Source organism: Saccopteryx leptura, chromosome 8, assembly GCF_036850995.1.
Source record: "Saccopteryx leptura isolate mSacLep1 chromosome 8, mSacLep1_pri_phased_curated, whole genome shotgun sequence".
Classification (NCBI taxonomy): Eukaryota; Metazoa; Chordata; class Mammalia; order Chiroptera; family Emballonuridae; genus Saccopteryx; species Saccopteryx leptura.
This window is the reverse complement of record NC_089510.1, coordinates 9,402,826-9,409,676: the sequence shown is the minus strand read 5'-3', so window position 1 is coordinate 9,409,676 and position 6,851 is coordinate 9,402,826. Positions and strand designations below refer to the sequence as shown.

Here is a 6,851-nt window from a genome sequence, read left to right as displayed (position 1 = left end):
CAGAAGGTTTGTGTAAGTTATAAGAAGTTAGTACAAAGAAGAAAAATACAAGGCAGGACACGTTCCTTGTGTATCAGCCCTGCAGATATTGCAGGAAAGCAGTTTATTATCTTAAAACAGTGTGTGCTTGTGTACTTTTGCAAAGATATTGTACAAATGTGCTGAAAACATTGTAACCTTGTAGGTTTCACCTATAAATACCCCTCTCCCCCTGAGCTCATCGCTGACCATTGTGAGAGGCGTAGTAGGCTAATCACTAGCCAGTGTATAAGACCCAATTAGCTTATAGCTACAGCTAAAGTAGAAAATTCTCATGAGCCCCAGCCTTATACCATTCTCCCCAATGATGAAGAATCAAGGGTTTGATTTATGCCCAAAAGAGATGGGGGAATGTTAGATTCAGGGAGTACTGGAGCTGCCAAAGAGTGTAACTATTGCAGGAACAGTAAGTGCTGATATGGCTCCTGTGAGGCTGGGAACAAAGAAGGTCAGAGACCCTTATCAGAAGTTTAGGTTTGAAATTCGCCACTAAGCTAAAACCGGCCCCTGTTGCTATGCCGGCCCCTGTTGCTATGCTGCGTGTGACCTCCCTAGCCAATAGCTAAACTGCCACATCTGCTTCTGTCTATGCTTGCTCACTTAGGATATATAAGGGCCTGGCTGTAAGCTCCAGGCGCGACTCCCATTTGCAGCTCCTTGTGGGCAAGGTGTCTCCGGACATCTCGGGAGTTCGCCCCTGCGCAGGTTAAACTGGCCAATAAAGTAACATCTTAACTCCTGAAAGTCTCCAACATTTGTTCTCGTACCCGGTGGATGTTACAGTAAGTATGAGTCTCATGATCTGGTAATAATAGCTTTATGTATGCAGTATTTATTGAGCTCTTATGGTATGCTAGGCACTGAATAAGGATTGCATCATTTAATGTTTATGGTAATCTAATCAGAATGGAGCCAATTTTATCCCCGTTTTACAAATGGGAAAATAGAGGCTAAGAAAAATTTAAAAATCGTTTCCAAACTCGCAAAGCTACTAAGTGGTGAAAACAATTTAAACAGAAATAGCCAGTCCATGGAGCCTGTGTACCTATCGAGAAAACCGAAGTACTTCCCCACGTGTGATCTCTGTCCCCACGACATGCTTAACGCCATTTATTCCACAATGAATTTTATTCATTGCAGGTTAAGAACCTCAGTTCAAATCCCAGTTCTACCATCTATTGATTGTTGTCATCTTGGGTGAGTTGCTCAACTTCTGAGCCTTAGTTTCCTCATCCATGAATGGGGACGATGATAGTACCAAACCATGCACTGCTGTTAGGATTATGGGTTTACACATGGGAAGCTCTTAGAACATGATAAACACTAACCCTTCTTATCATGCGTTAGCTGTTATTAATGACACTTATTGATTGCCACCTGTGCACCAGCCACGAGGTTCTCAGATGCGGCAGAGGAAAGGGGCGGGCTGTTGTTGAGAGGGGAGAAACCAGAGGGAGGCAGGAGGAGGGGCCTGCGGGAATGACTGACTCAGCCAGTCAAAGATTATCCACATCCTATAGATCTCTAACTGATCTCCCGGAGACGCTTACAGTACTCACGAGAAAAACAGGATCTGTAAACAGATAGGACCAGGGGTCCAGACATCCCTTCCCCCTTGCGGCCCCACCCAAACTCCCCCGTCCCACCTGGAGTCACGAGGTGCACGTAGGACCTCAGACAATGGAATCACGTGCCCCTTGCATGGACACTGTAAAAGATACATAAGATGTAAGAAATCTCACTTCGGGGAGTTCATGCTTTGGTGCTACTAACTTCACATGCTCCGCCGGCTACTAATAAATTCTTCTTCCTCCATAAGTTGTCTGGGCATCTATGATCCTCCCTTTGGGTGGCGTTTCCTGCAACACTGTGGTTAAAAAGACAAGTTCTGGGAGGAGGAGACGGACGTTTAAACCAATTATAAGGTGTTATCTCCATAGCGGATCACTAAGAAAGCAGGGGAAGGTTTGGGAGCAGACACGGCAGGATAAGGAAATCACATGTGCTGAGGGGCTTGGGACTTCATCCAGTGAAGCCAGCCAAGGAGCCGGGACACGTTACAGCTAAGGGGGGGCACAGTCCTTTCAGAGCTCTGCTAACCTCCGACTCGGCCGTGCCGAACCAGGGGCGAGTATAAGAAAAGATCCAGTAGGAGCGGAATTGTGCCTATGAAACTGTTTTTAGGGGGAGGGTTTTCTTTGGCCGTATTACAAAAATTTCTGTTTGGAAGCTGATCTGTAGATTTCATGTAATATAAGAAGATTCATTGTACAAAAAAAGGTATATTTCAAATCGTTTTATATACCGATCCCACATGCATCTTTCAAGTCACTCTCCTTGGCTTGACACATTCGGCACCCTGGAGCGCATAGAAAGCGTGTTACATAAATAGTAACACAGCCCACAGCCCACACAGCCAGGGGCTCCTCCTCTTGACTCAGGCAAAGATGACAGTGTGTTCTCTTAAAGGTATGAGATAAGGCATGAGGCTGTTCCCTCGTTCTGTGTGCCAGGGAGTGTTTGAGCTGGGGGCATAATCTCTGGGGAACAAGAATAATTCTCTTAAGAGTCAAAGCTAGGGTTGGCTTGTTTTTATGGCATTAAAATCCAACCTGTTCCACCGGTTCCAATCCGGATGGCTGATTAAATGACCGGCGTGACCAGCCAGGTGTTCTCTGCTCGGTACGCCCCGCTCCAACACGGAGAGCTGAAGGAAGTGGAAAAACCCAGGCTGGTGATGATGTAGCCAAGGATGTGCGCAAGGCTTTAGCATCAAATGAGTGTCGCGGTGTTGATTATGGAAGTAAGGATGCCCAACGATTGGTAAAGTGTTTTAAAAATACTATAGTACATCGGCGACACTCACTACCCCATAATTGTTGCAAATGACAATGTGGAACAGAATGTCATGATGACCGAAGAGGGTTGTACTATGTCATTACATTTAACAACAAACAAACAAACTTCAAAATGATGTGCCCAGTAAAATCTGATTTTTGTAAAAGAAATAAAAGGCCCATAATTTAATTGCTATCGTGTCTAGGTGGTGAGATGATAGGTGATATTACTTTACTCTTTTGCTTATGTGTACTTTGTAATTTTTCTGTAGTGAATGTCTATTCATGTTGTATCCATGGTTATGTTAAAAAAATAAATAAATAAAAGGAAACAGAAGATGAAAATCGCCTTCCTCTTTCGCCTCCTGGGCGCAGGCGACAGAGGTGGCGGCCATCTCTTATTTGGCACCATGGCTACCCTCAGCCCTCTCCTGAAGTGCAAGACCATGGTCCATCCAGCACCAGTCTGACCCCTACGTCAAAATTAAGTGGACCCGGGGGGAACCCAGAAGCACTGACAGGTGCGCAGAGGCTGCACGGGCTGGAATTGGTGCCCGACACCAGTTGTGGGAGCAACAGGAGGACCAAGCACACGCTGCCCGGTGGCCTGCAGCAGCTCCTGGTCCATGAGGCCGGGAGGTGGCCGTGCTGCGGGTGGGCAGCACGGCTCCCTGGGCCGAGGCTGCTCACACGTCCCCTCAGAGAACCGCCAGGCCACTGCGGGACAGCCAGCCCCGGGGCCATCGCAGTCACCATTCCCAAGGCCAGGCTACGCAGCCAGGAGAGTGAATAGACGGATTGGGTGCACACGGTATTTGCAGTAACTGAAACCACGAAAACTCAGCCATCTGGCGTTGTCCTCTCTGAAAGCGGAAGCAAAAACCAAGAACGTCGAGGTGAAAGGGATTAAAAGTAATATCTGTAGGTGCTTCATATGCATTGCTCATTTAGCTCTCACGGCAATCCTAAGACATGGTTGTGGCTGAAACCAATGGTATCCTACCCAGGATGTGTGCTTCTCGGCTCCCGGGGGAACAAGCCTCCCTGGGAGCTGGGTTGATCACATCCCAGCAGATGGAGTATGCCCCCTGCCAACTTCCCATAGTCTCTCTCTCTCTCTCTCTCTCTCTCTCTTCACCTACACAACTTCCAGCAAAGGACTTCAAGTTGTGCCCGTGGAAAGAGCCCACAGGTTCAGAGAGAGCAGCTCAGGAGAGCCATCCATCGCCACCCACCCAGGGAACAAGAAATAAACTTGTACTTCTTCTCCCAGAAAACACCGAATGGTGAGGACACGGTGCTGTGGGAGGGCCCGGAGCCCTGGAACGGGGGCCACGGCGGCTTCCGCGGAGGGCTGACAGCAGCAGCCGGGCTGGCCCAGGTCACAGAGCTCACGGCCAAGGACAAGGAGTGGGTCTCCTTCACCCAGCTGTGCCTCCTGGTCATGAAGATCAAGGCCCTGGAGACCTGTCTCTTCTTGCCCATCAAGGAATCTGAGGTCATTAATTTTTTTCCTAAGGGCGTTCCTCAAGGACGAAGTTTTAAAGAGTAGGCTGGGGCAAAGGCAGACCCGTGCTGGCCGGAGGACGTGGTTCCTGGCATTTGTCGCCACTGGGGACTACAAGGGACATGGTCCAACAGTGGGCCAACCTCAGCCGTCTCCTAGTGGTGTCCAGCCTGGTCTGAGTGGCGAGTGCTCCCAGGAGGTCGCCACTGCCACCTGTAGGTTGTCATCCTGCCCAAGCTCTCTATTGTCCCTGTGCGGTGAGGCCGGTGGGGTGACAAGATGGGCAAACCCCACACTGTCCCTTTGCAAGGTGACCTCCGCTGTGGCTCTGTGCTGGGGTGCCCCGTGCCACTCCCAGGGGCACTGGCATCATGTCAGCCCCTGTGCCCAAGGAGGTGCAGTTGATGGCCAGCAGGGCGACTGCTACATCTTGGCCAGGGGCTGCCCGGCCACGCTGGGCTGCTTCGCCAAGACTGCCTTTGACGCTGTCTCTAAAACCTACAGGTGTCTCACCCCTGACCTCTGGGAAGAAACTGTGTTCAAGTCTCCCTAGAAGGAAGTCACTGACCACCTCCTAAAGACCCACACCAGAGTTTCTGCACAGAGAACCCAGGCTCCAGCTGTGTCCACCACATAGTTCTACCCAAGAGAAATAAATCGAATTAAGCCTGGTCTAAACAAAAGAAAAAACTGTTTTTATATTAATCCATCAAGACTTTAGGCTGTTTGCCCTGGCCGGTTGGCTCAGTGGTAGAGCGTTGGTCTGGCATGTGGAAATCCTGAGTTCGATTCCCAGCCAGGGCACACAGGAGAAGCGCCCATCTGCTTCTCCACCCCTCCTCCTCTCCTTCCTCTCTGTCTCTCTCTTCCCCTCCCGCAGCCAAGGCTCCACTGGAGCAAAGTTGGCCCGGGCGCTGAGGATGGCTCTGTGGCCTCTGCCTCAGGCGCTAGAATGGCTCCAGTTGCAGCAGAGCAACGCCCCAGATGGGCAGAGCATCGCCCCCTGGTGGGCATGCCAAGTGGATCCTGGTCAGGTGCATGTGGGAGTCTATCTCTCTGCCTCCCTGCTTCTCACTTAGAGAAATACCAAAAAAAAAAAAAAAAAAAAGACTTTAGGCTGTTACAGCAGCATGCAGCTTCGCACTGCTATTAGCTCAGCACACAGAGGAAGCAAGTAAGGTTCAATGAGATGAAGTAACTTTGTGAATCACAGAGCTATACGGAGTAAGACTGGGATTCAAACCACTGCTTGTTAGACTCTGAAGTCACAGACTGGACAACCTCCTTATAGAGAGTTACACCTTTTTCCTTGGTTACCTGGGTGGGAAGGCAGAAATGCTTCCAACACATGCTGATAGCCAGAGTGATTATCAGGTAAACCTGTGAACCGATGGGGTGTATATTCAAGCTTGAGGTACACAAAACTCACTGGGGATGCTGGTTTAAAAAATGCCCATGGCAGGACCTCGTTCTCATCCATTCTGATTCGGCAGCTCAGGGGAAGTGAGGGGCAGTCCTCACCTTTAACAAGCACTACAGACCGAACCCAGCGTCCCGGGTCGGGCCTGTGAGGTACCTGATCTCGGTGGTCGGTAAGTGCCATCCTCCTGGCTCCCCAGCCGATGACCCCTTCACTGTCCGGAGAAATGCCTCCTCCTTTTGGGTCAACGTGTCAAAGAAAGCCCACCACCCACCACGGAAGCTTCAAGTGGCAACTACATACTTCCCCAGACTGCAGGTGCGTGACCTGGCCTTGACCTCCCAGGCACACCCGCCCGGACCTGGAACCCCCGCCAGCGGAGGAACCAGAGCTGAGACAAACCGTGGGATACAGCTTGCAGGAAGACCTGCCTTGAGGTTTGGGGGATCATTCCAAGTCTATAGACCCCAAGCCCAGTTCTCCTGCTTCCTTGCGATTTCCGTGAGCTACCCCCCAGCCCTGTTAATAAACGTCATTCGGCTGAAATCCCCCAGCGTGGACGGCTTGCTGTTGCTTACTATTAAGAACGCTGGCTGCATATCACCGTGATCCAACAGGGGTCCAACCTCAACCGTCTCCTAGTGGTTTCCAATCATCTGCAGTTTATACTGTTTAAACACCGTGAAGTTTAAACACCATCATCCGCAAGGCCATCCTCCCTGTAAGGTCGGTGGATAATGGGGGATGGTCACGTGGGGAACTCAGACCCCCGAACTTTGGCTAGGACCGCCCACAACCAAGCGTGCCAAAGAAGGCTTCACAGGAACCATTTGGAAAAAAGCGACCGTTGGCCCTGGCCGGTTGGCTCAGTGGTAGAGCATCGGCCTGGCGTGCAGAAGTCCCGGGTTCGATTCCCAGCCAAGGCACACAGGAGAAGCGCCCATCTGCTTCTCCACCCCTCCCCCTCTCCTTCCTCTCTGTCTCTCTCTTCCCCTCCTGCAGCCGAGGCTCCATTGGAGCAAGGATGGCCCGGGCGCTGGGGATGGCT

General features: G+C 50.7%; 1 pseudogene; it reads left to right on the top strand.

The window, feature by feature from the left end:
• The first annotated feature begins 3,286 nt into the window (after window positions 1–3,286).
• LOC136379484 (small ribosomal subunit protein uS5 pseudogene) lies at window positions 3,287–4,936 on the top strand (annotated as a pseudogene).
• Window positions 4,937–6,851: the final 1,915 nt, after the last annotated feature.